This window comes from Canis aureus, chromosome 4, assembly GCF_053574225.1.
Source record: "Canis aureus isolate CA01 chromosome 4, VMU_Caureus_v.1.0, whole genome shotgun sequence".
Taxonomy (NCBI): Eukaryota; Metazoa; Chordata; class Mammalia; order Carnivora; family Canidae; genus Canis; species Canis aureus.
In genome coordinates, this window is record NC_135614.1 from 23035697 (window position 1) to 23049806 (window position 14110).

The 14110-nt window shown below is 53.5% G+C and overlaps 1 protein-coding gene and 1 long non-coding RNA gene across 3 annotated transcripts in view; one reads left to right on the forward strand and one right to left on the reverse strand.

Moving 5' to 3' along the window:
• LRRC20 (leucine rich repeat containing 20) overlaps nt 1-14110 on the reverse strand; it is a 91694-nt gene that overhangs the window by 12704 nt on the left and 64880 nt on the right. The window lies entirely within an intron of this gene.
• On the forward strand, nt 9160-11147 carry LOC144311823 (uncharacterized). Its single transcript, XR_013377328.1, has 3 exons — nt 9160-9891; nt 10016-10062; nt 10915-11147. It is a non-coding gene; the product is annotated as an uncharacterized LOC144311823 (long non-coding RNA).

Below are 14110 nucleotides of genomic sequence, written 5' to 3' on the forward strand. Positions count from 1 at the left end.
TTTGTGGATGGGGAAACTGAGGCTGGAAAGGTTAAGTAAGCTTCCCAAGGCCACAAGACACATCAGCAGCATGAAAGTAATAGAAGCTAATCTTTGGACTTTGGCACATGTGGAGAAGAACAGGGCCTCCAATCTCCCTTCTCCCGAGGGCCACACCCCAGTTACCATCGGGTGACGTCCTTCTCACCCTCATATTCCAGCACTAAGGCTGCCTCCTCCATCATTCCCTGTGGTCCCCAACCAAATGCCCAGAACACTTTACACCAGACACGCATCATGCATCGTGCTCTGTGCCCAGTCAGTGTGCTTGCTCACCCTGTAAATGCAACACCTAGTGCAGTGCCTACAGGGGGCTCAATAACTCTGTTGGGTGGATGAATGTTTTTAATTTTTTTTTTATGATAGTCACAGAGAGAGAGAGAGAGAGAGAGAGAGAGAGAGAGAGAGAGAGGCAGAGACACAGGCAGAGGGAGAAGCAGGCTCCATGCACCGGGAGCCAGACGTGGGACTCGATCCCGGGTCTCCAGGATCGCGCCCTGGGCCAAAGGCAGGCGCCAAACCGCTGCGCCACCCAGGGATCCCTGGGTGAATGAATGAATGAATGTTTTGGCTCCTAAACTAGATTATAAGCTCCTTCAGGCTTGGCACCACTTGCCTAAGCAACTCTGACCACAGCACATTCAAGAGTTGGGGCCCTTGCCCCAGCCTGACTCGCTCTGTGCCCATCTGCCAGTCGGAACCAGGTGTCTGTGCACCAAGGTTGTGATAGGTCACAGGCCCATTAGCACCAGTCAGTCAATTCAGAAAATGAGAAAACACTGATGTGCAAAACCAAAACCACCCATGTCCCACCATCTAGAATCAACCACTGGCAGTGTGCTGGCATATGGTCTTCCCGACTTAGCAATCTGCATGTGTGCCTTGGTGCATCTAGATTTGAAAAATGGCCTCCTTGATTCTATGCCATCATGGGCTTTTCTCAGTGATGTATCATAAATATATTTTCAGGCTGGAAGTCCAACATTTTCATGACTGGGTCGTAGCCCATGGTATCCAGAGGAACATTCAGGTTTCCAATTTTCACTATGACAGATGATGAGAGGCGGAGTCCACCGGGCTCTGGGGTCACTTCATCTCTCAGCCTGTGACTGCAGAATGTAGGATGGGAACTTCTAGAATCCTTTAATGAAGCCAGAGTAATGCTCCTCCAACTTTCTCAGGGCCCCAACTGCATGATTATGATGGTGATGAACTTCCACAGTGAGGCCACACAGAAGCCCATGGTGGAGAAGAAGACCCCCCAATCTGAGCTGGACACCATGAATGCAGGATGGATGGGGGCACAGTCCACTGCATCATCCTGTCCCCTCGAGGCTGCAGCTGGGGACCCCATACCCTGCCTGACCCTCCTCACACTGCAGACAGCCAGCCCAGGCTCTTGCCTATGTCTGGAAGCTTCAAGTAATCAATAGTAGAATCAGAGTGGGCAGTATTTAGAGGAAATTACTTCCCTGAGGTCGGCTTGACCTTATCTACCTCACTCGTCATTAGCACTACTGCCTAGCAAACCTGTTTTGTGCCAGTGGGATCTCTGATCAAACGAGATCAAACTATGATCAAACGATCACTCCAGAGCACTAGTCTTCACACGTGGTGCCCATAGTCTAAAAAGACCCTGAGAAGAGGAGGGGTCTGGGCCCAGGGAAGTGGTAAAGGAGACTGAGGGAGCCTCCCAGCACAGAAGCCAGCAGAGACCAGCTCTCTGATTTCTGCTTTGGGTGGGGCCAAGCCCCATGACCTCTAAGGTCCCTTCTGGAATTAGGGTCTGAGGCTCCCCACCCTGGTGGCCCAGGATGCAAGTTGTCTGGCTTCCCTGGCAACACCATGGCGCCCCATACCCTGCTGCAGGCTGGAGTGCACTAGAGAGTTTCCATGCAGCTGTCCCACCTCTGACCTGGGCAATCTCCTGTGGCCAGAATTCTTGGTTTTGCAGGACTCTGGGGAGTGTGGAATCTGCACCTTTGGGACACCTCACAATGGCACCTGGAGTGCTGGATAACGATGCAGGGGTAGCGCCCCAGGCCTGCTGCCTGAGGTTTGTGGACCTCTCCAGGTGACTGGACACACAGTCGAGAATCCAGGCTGTCCCCATCCCTCAGGCTTGATGCAACACTTGGTGCCTGGAAACCTAACCAGCCAAGATCAAGGATGCTGTGCTAAGCTGAGCCGAGCTTCATGTCACCACTCAAAATGCCACAAGAGACAAGCAGACAAACTATGGTAACCTAGCAGGACAGAGAATCATGCCTATAATAGAAAGCTCCTGGGGCACACTCATTCACATCCCTCACTCATGGCTGGGTCTGTTACTCTCGAAGGCTTGGAAGGAGCCAGGCGGGGGCAGTGGCTGAGCCTTCCCTACCCCACGGAGCCCCACACTGGGGGTGTGAGGTGGGGAGGGTGGGGCAGGAAGGACATGGAAGTAGCCCTTGCCTTTGGGAGGCACAGAGGACAAGGCATGCCCCTCATAATTCTGCAAGCTGAGTCCCACAGCCCTCGGCCCTCGGGGAAGACTGGATCAGCAAGCCCCCTGCTGAAAGAGAGTCCATGGGGGTGGGGGGAGCAGACAGGGTAAAGACCCGGTCCTTAACCTCTGATCTGCCATTTCAAGTTGTACAACCTAGGGGCACCTGGGTGGCTCAGTGGTTGAGCATCTGCCTTTGGCTCAGGTCATGATCCCAGGGTCCTGGGATCGAGTTCCGCATTGGGCTCCCTGCAGGAAGTCTGCTTCTCCCTCTGCCTCTGTCTCTCTGTGTCTCATGAAAAAAAAAAAAAAAAAAAAAAGTTGTGCAACCTCAGGCAGGCCCCTTAACCTCCCTGGAGCTCCACCTTTCATCTTTCAAGGGGTCCTCTGCCTCACGGAGACACAGGGGCCATTACGGAGGGGCCGTGAGGTGCACCCCTAAGGAGGACAGGGATACCAAGCTGTGGAGAGTGCAGCGGGCGTCCCAGTGAGAGGACAGGGAGTGCAGAGTGTTAAGAATCCACGACTGGAACAGCAGATGGTGGCTACCTTGGTGGTGGTGAGCACAGCGTAACGTGTAGATGTGTGCATTCGCTATGTTGTACACCTGGAACTAAGGTCCTATAGTGCGTCAACTGTACTCCAAAAAAAAAGAAAGAAAAAAAGAAAATCCGTTAATGAACCTAGAGACACTTTTTTCCGCCCTTCACTACAAGCTTCCAGGAAAGGGACACCTGGGTGGCTCAGAGGATGAGCTCCCGCCTTGGGCCCAGGGTGTGACCCCGGGGACCCGGGATCGAGTCCCGCATCGGGCTCCCTGCATGGAGCCTGCTTCTCCCTCCGCCTGTGTCTCTGCCTCTCTCTGTGTCTCTCATGAATAAATAAATAAAATCTTAAAAAGAAAAATTAAAAAAAAAAAAAAAAAAAGCTTCCAGGAAAGAAGAACAAAGGAGGAGAAAAGTGCCTGCCGAGAGCCCTCCTTGCCATGTCCGGGTTGGCCAGCAAAGGTGGGCTGCCAGGCGCCTCCTGCTGCGCGTCCTCAGGCCAGGCTGATGGGCAAAGACGATCATAATAATTTTCTTCATAAATGACTCAGCCTCGCTGGCTGCTCCGGAGACAGCTAAAAAAGTAAATGAAATTGCCTGGCCCTTGCCTGGCATTTATCTTCCCAGTCAGATTTCCGGTGGTCTCTGCACCCCCCCTCCATCCCCGTGCCTATCCTTCCTCCCTGCTGAAGTCCCTACTCTCCCCCCACGGCCCCCTCACTGGGCCCCCGGAAGGCGCCTCCTGAGCCCCCACCCGGCCCCCAGCGAGGTCTGGGGCGTGGGGGCGGGTCATGGGACTTGCAGATGGAAAAGTGATCACCTCCCCTAAAGGTTCTTCTCCCTGGGGTGGGGGACAGAAGTGAGAGTGGCGCCTTGGAAAATCCTCCTCTGTGCCTGCAAACTGAGGTTGCCAGGCCTAACTCTACAAAACTTCCTGCTCAGATTTCCGACCACTGTCAGAACTAAGACTTCCCTTACTGTCGGAAAAATAAGAAGCAAGGCTCTGAAGATAACCACCAGGTAGGAATGAGCTCCGCAGCCTCCCCTACCCCCGCCCCCAGGGAAACCAGCTTCTGGGAAACAAAACCTTCTGGGAAGGTGGTAGTTGGGGCAGCCCGGGTGGCTCAGTACTTTAGCGCCGCCTTCAGCCCAGGGTGTGATCCTAGAGACCCGGGATCGAGTCCCGCGTCGGGCTCCCTGCATGGAGCCTGCTTTTCCCTCTGCCTGTATCTGCCCCCCTCTCTCTCTGTGTCTCTCATGAATACATAAATAAAATATTTTTTTTCTTCTTCTTTTTTTTTTTTTTTTTATGATAGTCACAGAGAGAGGGAGAGAGAGAGAGAGGCAGAGACACAGGCAGAGGGAGAAGCAGGCTCCATGCACCGGGAGCCCGACGTGGGATTCGATCCCGGGTCTCCAGGATCGCGCCCTGGGCCAAAGGCAGGCGCCAAACCGCTGCACCACCCAGGGATCCCCATAAAATATTTTTTTAAAAAAGAAGGTGGGAGTTGGGGAGAGTGGTCAGGATGCTAATGACAGCAAGGAGGTGGAGAGAGCTGAGCCAGCGGCGTGCAGCCTAACAGCTCACAATCTACTCCTGGAGGAGGAAAATATCCCACATATCCCATGTGTAGCATCTGCCGATGCTTTGTGGTGCAAATACTCCCACCAGGGCCAATTTCCAGCTACTAACCTGACTGAGCACCCCAGCAGGCCAGTGGGGAGCCGAGCTGAGTAGCCCACCCCAGCAGGACTGCAGGCTCCTGCATGAAAGGTGCTGGTGCTCAGTCCAACTCCACACTTAAACTAGGATTCTCTGGCATAAACTTGTGCTCTGGGAACCAGCCCACTGTTTTATCACCCCTATGTTCTCAGTTGCTTTTGGCTTCTAGAAGTTCCTTGAGAAAATGTTAGGTAAGCTTGCTGTGCTACAGGGAGGAGAGAGGATTTTGTGGGCACTTTGGCAGCAGAGCACCATGCCCAGGGTCCAGTAGGGTCAGTGTAAAAGGGGAGTCCCAAGGGAAAGATGCAAGTCCACAGAGCTCACTCCTGCCACCCTTCCAGCCAAGCGTCTGCTGTCATGGCCAGGCTGTTGCTTTTCTCATCCTGATAAAGCTACAGACACACATAGCAGACAGATGCTGGGAAGAAGAGGAAAGTTACAGCTTCTTCAGGATGGAATGCTGGTGTTGCTGGAAGGTCTGGGTCTAGCTCAATGGTTCTTTTCTTTTTTAAGATTTTATTTATTTATTTGACAGAGACAGCACAAACAGAGGGAGCGACAGGCAGAGGGAGAGGGAGAAGCAGACTCCCTGTGGAGCAGGGAGCCCGGTGTGGCACTGGATCCCAGGACCCTGAGATCATGATCTGAGCTAAAGGCAGACACTGAACCAACTGAGCCACTCAGGCGCCCCTAGCTCAATGGTTCTATCACGCCTGCTCTTTCGAACCATCTGGGGAGTTTAAAAAATCAAAACCTACCATCAGAGATTCTGATTTAATTGGCATGGAGTGTCGTCTGGACACGAGGGCTTTTAAAAGCTCTCCAAATGATTTGAATGTACAGCTAGCTTGAGCACTGCCGGTCTTCCCAATGTCGTTTAATGGGAGAATTTGGCAAAAATACGCACATAGCACTTCCATCCTGGGATGCTGCCCACCTGTTCTGCTCTGTGAGGGAGAGCTGTCAGGAGCGAGGCAGATGGCCCACGTGGCCTAGGGAATCCTGCCTCACTACCTAATACCCTTCTCTCCACCCCACGGGAGCTTCCTTCCAACTAAAGTTATTTGCTTCCACTGTGACTTCATTGTGGCTTTTTTTTAAAAGATTTATTTATTTATTTATTCATGAGAGACACACACACACACACACACACACACAGAGGCAGAGACACAGGCAGAGGGAGAAGCAGGCTCCATGCAGGGAGCCCGACGTGGGACTCGATTCTGGGACTCCAGGATCATGCCCTGAGCCAAAGGCAGATGCTCAACCGCTGAGCCACTCGGGTGTCCCTCACTGTGGCTTTCTATCTCTCCACAGCTCTATGCAAAAATCTCTCCCCTACACAAAGTCCCAAAGAGCTGGAGTTCTGGAGCAAGACTGTTTGGGCCTGAACCCTGGCTCTGCCTAGGCAGCGACCTAGACCCATGGCCTTGGCCAAGTCACTCAACTTCCCTGCGCCTCTGTTTCCTTACCTGGGGAGGAGGACAATACCTGCCTTCCAAGGTTGTCATGAGGACTAAACAGGAGCACACTTGAAAAATGCTTAGAGAAGATCAGATGTGAAGTAAATGGTCACTGAGTATCAGCTAGTATTAACGGACCATGCCACGAGCTCCAGGACCCCAGAGAACGTGCTTTGTACATCTCTGTCTCCAGCACAGAGCTTGGCACACAGCAAGCTGTTCAATCAAATGAACCACTGGTGAATCAATGCACATTTCCAATGCCTCGATTTGTGTCTGTACCCCTGCAGGCCTTGTTCCCTGAGTAAGGCACCTGGCAAGGCTGAGCTCTGAGGTTCAGAGCCTAGGGGCTGCTCTCCAGCACTCTGGACAGGGACAGGAGACTGGCTGGAGACTGGCCGGCTGGCTAATGGAGCGTGCAAGTGTTTTATTTTAAACAAACGTCAAATAACTCCTTTCTTGCTGTTTCCCTGTGTGCTACCAACAGAATGCCAAGAGCATCCTGCATAATTGGAGGTTCCGAGTAATCAAGGCTTTACCACACAGTGGTTGGCACAGAGAATGTCATTCCATTTGGGCAGAGACCAAGTGTGTGAGAGGTCTTTTGCCCAGAGACTCACTTGCTCACTCCCTGTGGGCAGACACACATGAGCTCCTTTCCTCCCATGTCAAAGGGGGGCATGTCTAACTTGCACTAATTGCTATTAAAGCCTGTTTGTTTACTGCCAGCCTTTCCGTCATCCAGGCTCCGCGGGCGGTCAGTGCTCCCTGTGTTGTGTGTCTGGTAATTACCTCCCAAGCCGCCTGCCAGCTCGAGGGATGCCTGCACCGACTGCTTGCTACCCATGGCACAGCATGGTACTCTGTTGTGCTGGACAAGGGCATGCCGGGAGAGAGCATGCATCTGCTGTGGCACTCTGGCAGCTGCCATGTGGAGGGCAAGTCATTCTCCCCTGGGTCCTGTGACAGGGCAAGGCTCAGACTGCTACAGGTGGCCGTGCTCAAGGGAAATCCAAACCCAGTGCCCAAGGAGGGGACTGGCTCTGTTTCTCCCCAGATAGGTTTGGAGCTCCAGGTCCAGACTCAGGAGAAAGGTGCCAGGGGTGTGACTTTGGCCTCCCAAACCTGCCAGCCTAGTCAAAATCTTGCCAGGCTTAAAGCTGCACATGGTGATTGCTCCCTTTTCTCAGCTACTAAGTACCTGTCTCAAATATCTTCCTCACCAGAAGCAAGAGTGGTACTGGGAATGGTACAGCAGCCTGCTTCAGTGTGCTGGTGGGGGGTAAGTGGAGTGGATTTCAAGGGACCTGGGTGGGTGCCACAATTCTTTTTTTTTTTTTTAATTTTTTATTTATTTATGATAGTCACACAGAGAGAGAGAGAGAGAGAGAGAGAGAGAGAGAGGCAGAGACACAGGCGGAGGGAGAAGCAGGCTCCATGCACCGGGAGCCCGATGTGGGATTCGATCCAGGGTCTCCAGGATCGCGCCCTGGGCCAAAGGCAGGCGCTAAACCGCTGCGCCACCCAGAGATCCCGGGTGCCACAGGGGCTGGCCACTCAGAATCCTCTGGAAGGACAATTTGGGCAAACCTTCCTTGGCTAGTTGAGCCCTGTCCTGGATGCTGTGGTCCACTCCGTAGTCTCTATCCAATTCTTTAGCTAGGTCCCTTGGCTCCTCTGTCCTGGTCCCTGGGTAAGTGCAAGTGGCCCAGCAGGTAGCATGTGGTCAGGACCCCAGGCTGGCTGAATGGCAGGAGGACAAGCAACTGGTGGGGAGCGACCGCAGTGAACCCAGTCAACCCAAAGGATGGAGCCGTCCTCCCCACACTGCAGCAGGGATGAAATGGGTGCACAGAGGTGAGGCGACTTGCTTATGCTAATGATATAAGTGGGGCTTCAGGCCTATGCCTTTCCTGCTAAAAACAGACTCTGCTTTTGCTATCACCACGGGGGGCTCCCCTTCTGTCCAGAGTGAAGACAGGCAGGCAGGCCTGGGAAATTCTAAGAAGCCTTCCCTGCTTGTGGTTCAAGCTGCCTCTTGGGCCCAGAGGAAGTTCGGAAGGCAGCTGGTGAACAGTCTCACTATGCCCCTGCCTGGTCTAAGAGGAGGCAGGGCCTTGCGTCCAGAAGCATTTGCTTTGGCTGAGATTCTCTACTTGCTGCTTCCTCACCCTACTGAGCATTGGTGGGTCTGCAGGGTGGGCAGCAAGCCTGACCTCTCAAAGCCCTTGAGGCCTTGACATAGCCTTCCTAGCCTGGCAATTCAGATCACCCAGGATCAGAGCCTAGCTAAACCCCAAGTGGTACATGGTGGAAAATGGAGGAGCTCAAAAGATATAGCCAGCTGATTCCACAGGTTACTTCTACAGCTCTGGACACAGGCCACTGACTGACGGAGCAGTATGTTGGCATCGGAGGGTTCAAAGCACACCATTTACTCAACCGTGGTCAGGTTAGACCAGCCTCTCCCCAAGCAGAGCCTGGAAGCCTCATGGCGAAGGGTGAGGAGGGCGAGAGGCCGGCTTCTCAGCTCTGACCTGTCTTAGGGGCTGACAGGCCTGTCACAGCAGGCAGCGAGCTACAGGAGGTCTGTCTGCTAACCAGCCTCTAGCGAGCCACCAGCAAATGAGGCCTTGCAGCGTGCCCTCTCCCGGAGGAGCTTTCTCTGCAGCTTCAGGGCTCTTTCAAGGGCTGGGCAAGGTAGTGGGCAAAAGCTATCGCTTTGTAACCTGCCAACTTATTGATGGGTGCCTACCAGACAGGTGGCACCTGCACCTGTCACTTCATGTAGCTCTCCTATCGAAGGAGCATGGGATAGGCTTGGGGACACTGAAGATATATAGGCTTGGATGACCAGAGACCTGGGTTAAAATCCTGATTCTATCATGTCCTCGTGCAGGCTGCTTGACCTCTGTGAGCCTCTCTTCTCAGCTGTCAAGTGGCGATCATGCTTCCTATCCAGAAGGGACGCTTAGGCAGGTTAAACAAGATCATGGCAGGAGAGCTATGCTAGGCACCTACAGCAATCAGGTTTTGTAAAGTCTCTGCACTTCTTTTTAGGTCAAATAGAGTATCATTTCCACCTCTGCTTGTCCAGTTTTCTATGTTTAAAACAACATTTTCTGGGCCCTAGTGAAAGAACTAGGGAGACTCCCCTCCCATTCCACCAGAGGGACAAAGGGCTGTGCTGTGGAGAAGGACCAGTCCCGCCCATTCTGCCTCCTCCAGGAAATCCTCCTAGGCCCACCTCCAGGTACTGGAACTGGAGTTCCATCCCAGTACCCGGAACTGGGATGGAACTCCAGCGCATCAGCCTTCTCGCCACACAGGTGAGTTCTGAGAGCACCCAGAGCCTGCAGAACCTCTCACTATGGGTAGATCCCTCAAAGAGAAACAAAGCCGCATTCCCTCTGCCCCTGTGACACTGATCAATTCATTCTGTGGTACCAGGTGAGGCTGGAACAGCCATGTGAACATCCCAGGAGGGCTATCCTGAGGTCCTGGCATCTGTGCCCCCAGGCTAGGACAGTGGAGGCTGCATTCTGGTGGATCTCTTCTCTTGACAGAGGCCAGAGTGAAGCTGCGGCTCCCTGGAAGGATCTGCCCTCCCTTGCCTGCTGGAGAAGGGCGAGGATGGTACGATACAGGGCCCAGGCACCCTGTGATACACTGGGTCATGGCAGGGGTGTAGGGGACCCCTGGGCCAGCCATGCTCCCTCCAAGTCCCCATGGTGCCCCCATTCCCATCTTTGTATTGCAGGGACAAGGATCCTGTACTGACGGATAAGGGCTGGAGCCATGGTCCAGGTAAACTATACCAAAAGACTGAAGCCCGGGGTGAGGGTCTAACACAGATTCTCAATCAGCACACTGCTGTCTCTGCCTAGGTCGCTTGTTAGAAATGTAGGTTCCTGGGCCCATCCGCAGAGGTTCTGATTCAGTAGGTCTGAAAAGAGAACCTGGGAGGCTTCCTCTCTAGCCAGCACTCCCAGGGGATTGGGATGTGGGATCTGTGGCCTGTACCCTGTGGCATTCTGTGAGGCTTACAGAGCAGTTGTGCTTGGGTGGGAGGGGTGGGACAAGAGAGTAGCCTGCAGCCCGGAGATGCACCTGGTTATTTAGGAAAAGCTCCCCCCCCCACACACACACCTCACCAGCACTTCCTAGCCTGCAGTGTGCACAGAAATCACTTGGGGACCTTGCTCAGTTGCAGATTCTGACCCTGGAGGACAGAGGGTAGAGTCTATGGCTCTGCATTTCTAAAAAGCTCCCAGGCGATGCCCATGCTGCTGGTCTGTGGATGAAGCTTTGAGAAGCCATAGCCTCGGCGGGGGCTTCAGCATGGAGCCGTATCACCGGTGGGGGCAGCTTGTTTTTTTTTTTTTTTTTTTTTTAATTTTTTATTTATTTATGATAGTCACAGAGAGAGAGAGAGAGGCAGAGACACAGGCAGAGGGAGAAGCAGGCTCCATGCCCCGGGAGCCCGACGTGGGATTCGATACCGGGTCTCCAGGATCGCGCCCTGGGCCAAAGGCAGGCGCTAAACCGCTGCGCCACCCAGGGATCCCCGGGGGCAGCTTGTTAAAACAAATCGCCTCCTCCCAATTTCTAACTGAGGAAGGGCCTGGGAATGTGCATTTCTTTCTTTCTTTCACCCAGCATGGAGCCCAAGTCAGGGCCCTGAACTCAGGACCCTAAAATCAAGACCTGAGCTGAGATCGGAGTCAGACACTTAACCAACCAAGCCAGCAGGGCGCCCTGTGAAAATACATTTCTAACAAGTTCTCAGGTGCTGCCCCTGAGGCCCTACTTGAGGAGATATGGCCTTCCACGGTAAGAGGCGAAACAGTATGGAGCAGGATGAAATAGCATCCCCATGTGACTTAGCTTTTTCAAAGTGCTATTGTTCTATTAAATTCTTAGCAAGAGCTTGTTTTCCTATGATCTCTGGCTCCCTCTGGAACACTGGGAAAAACCCTGGTGAGTTGAGAGTTATGGAAAATTAATTCCAGATTAACTGAAAGAGTCCCCTGCTTAGCAAAATGAAGTCTCCTAAGTACTTAATTTTCTCCTCACCCCCCACACATTCTGGGATACAGTGAAAGACCATGCAGGATCGAGTTCTAATGATAACTTCATGTGGCTCCTGCCCAACCTCCTTCAAGTCACATGTGGCAGCTGCCAGGGTGAGAGACCTGGCTTCTGGGTTTTTTCAGAAGATGGGTGATCCAGCATATTGTCATTGTCATTCAGACCAAATACCTCCACCTCCTCTGAAACCCCTCCTGGGCTCTCCTGGGAGCCCCACCTCACAGGGACACATGGCCAACCACAACTATGTCCTGGTAGCTTGTCTCCAGGACGCCTTCCACAGAGGAAGAGGCAGAGGAGTGAGACGTCTTGATCTGTGCTACTTCCCATTCACCTGAACCTGGCCCAGACCCACAGACTGTGGGGTGGGGGGCCAGGGGTGTGTGTGTGTGTGTGTGTGTGTGTGTGTGTGTATGTGTATGTGTGTGTGTGTGGCCACAGGCAGAGAAAACGGTGAGGTGGGATGCTGCAGGCTGGCAGCATGGGTGAGGTGGGATGGGCAGGGATAAACAGGTGGCACTGACCCTGTCGTCTACCTGATTCTATAGTCAGGTGGGTGGCAAGCTCCTCCCCTCAGCCGAGGCCTCCCTGGCCGTCCTCACTCCACCCCCACCAGTCACCAGGAAGGTGCCGAAGGTCGTGGCCATGGATGGAGAAGAGAGGAGGGAAGGATGTATTGTGTGGCTGGCAGTGTGAGCTGGGGGGGGAGGCTAAGGAGCTAGGCTGGCCATGAAAAGACCCCGCATCTCTGCAGGACATCTTAAGGGAGTGGCTTCTGATACTTCTTCATGGTGACCCACCGTAAGAAATACGTTTTACATCACAAACCAGTACATACAGCTGCGCATGTACATAAACCTGAAATGAAAGTCACAAAGCACTAGTACCATGCTACAGGTGTACTTCATCACACACTGGCCTCAACCTTCCCACCTGACTTTGTGACTCATGAGTGGGTCACAGCCGGCAACTGGAAACAATCCGCTGTATTGTGTGTCAGTCATTTCAGAGGGCCTTTGGTGCTTAGGAACTTCTGCTTCACTCAGGTCTCTGAGCACCCGAGGACGTGCTGTAGGGCAGACAGCACGCTAGGTGCTGGGTGGAAGCAGGGAGCAGGGCAGCTCCTGGGATGAGGCTATAGAGATCATGCGCGTGGACCGGACTATCTGTACCAGGAATGGCAATGAGGCCACCAGGGCCACCCGGACACATGACCTGAGGACACTCAGCTATGGGTGAGCACTGAGGTCCAGCAGCAGCACCACCACCTGCTGGCAGCTGGCATCACAGAGCAGACCAAGCGTCCCCAGCTCTGTCAGCCTACGTACCCTATTGAGGGCCCCCTCCTCTGTGAACTGGAGCCCCACTGTGGCCCAGAGTGGAGGAAGATTGGGTGCAGCACTGCTGAGAAGGCAAAAGATGACAGAGCTGTCCTTGCTCTCCCCGCCCCCCCCCCCCGGATGCTTCCTGAGCCCAGGTTGGGGGCATCCTTAGGGGCTGTCCCTTCAGACTGAGACTCCTTCTGATGCACTTGGGAGCTTGCTTTGGAGCTACTTGTTGTCTTCTCGCTGAACTAAAGCTTTAGAGCAACTCATGCATCTCAGATTTATTTCTCAGAAAAAAGAAAAATGTTTCCAACACCTTCTGTGGGCTCTGAAGGGGAAAAATTAGCCACTCTTAAGACATCCTAAGCTCCTACTACAATTTTCCTAATGAGATTCTACAGGAGATAAGCTACAGCTGGCGACAGGTGCAGAGCTACTTCCATAATGAAGGACGACGCAGTCCTCACCTTCCTCACCATGATCACAGCCCCCTCCGTGCAGCTGGGCTATGAAGGTGAGGGCCCGGCCTGCCATGGCTTCGGGAGTTAGAGGTGATCCAAGTAAGCAGGATGGATCAGGAGAGGCAGAGAATGGAAGAGAGGAGACTCCGGCAAGGGAACAGGTGCTGCCTCCACGTGCCCCTTCTCTCCATGTGGGGCATGTGGGAGGACAGAAGGAGGCCCCAGTGTCCTCGGAAAGCCCTCGTGCAGTGGCGCAGGCCCTGAGATCAATGGGCACTTCTGGGAGCCTCTGTGCACTTGGCAGAAAGCAGGTGCCTCTGCTGCACAGGAGTGGCCCCCGCATCTTGGGATCCCCTGTGTCTGGCCCAGGCTGGCACCAGGAGGCTCTGCTACAGGTGGAACTGGCTGGGAAATAGCCCAGGGGTTGACTGACATCTCTTTCCTGGCTCACCTGGCTAGGTGCACAGCAGACACTTGGCCATGAAGGTGAAGGGAAATCCCTTAGAGCCTAAGTTTCTACAGCTATCAAATGGGCCTTGGGCCTGTGCATGAGCATTCTTGATAAACTGTAAGAGGCTCCCATGTGTCGTTATTGCTGTCCCTCAACAGAAAGGAAGAGATATCTATACAACAGAATGAGTCAAAACAGCGGATGCCTGGGTGGCTCAGTGGTTGAGCGTCTGCCTTTGGCTCCGGGTGAGATCCTGGGGTCCTGGGATCGAGTCCCACATTGGACTCCCTGTGAGGGGCCTGCTTCTCCCTCTGCCTATGTCTCTGCCTCTGTGTCTCTCATGAATAAATAAATAAAATATTTTTTTTAAAAAAGCTGATCTTTATTTTGGGAACTGTTGCTGTGAAGGGATGTTGTTGGCGTTGGGGAGGGGAGGGATTGGGGGATCTGTACCCCCTTGTACGCCCCACTTTGTACCGCAGCCAGCATGGAGGGGGCAAAGCTCCCTTCCTGGGTGGGGATTGGGG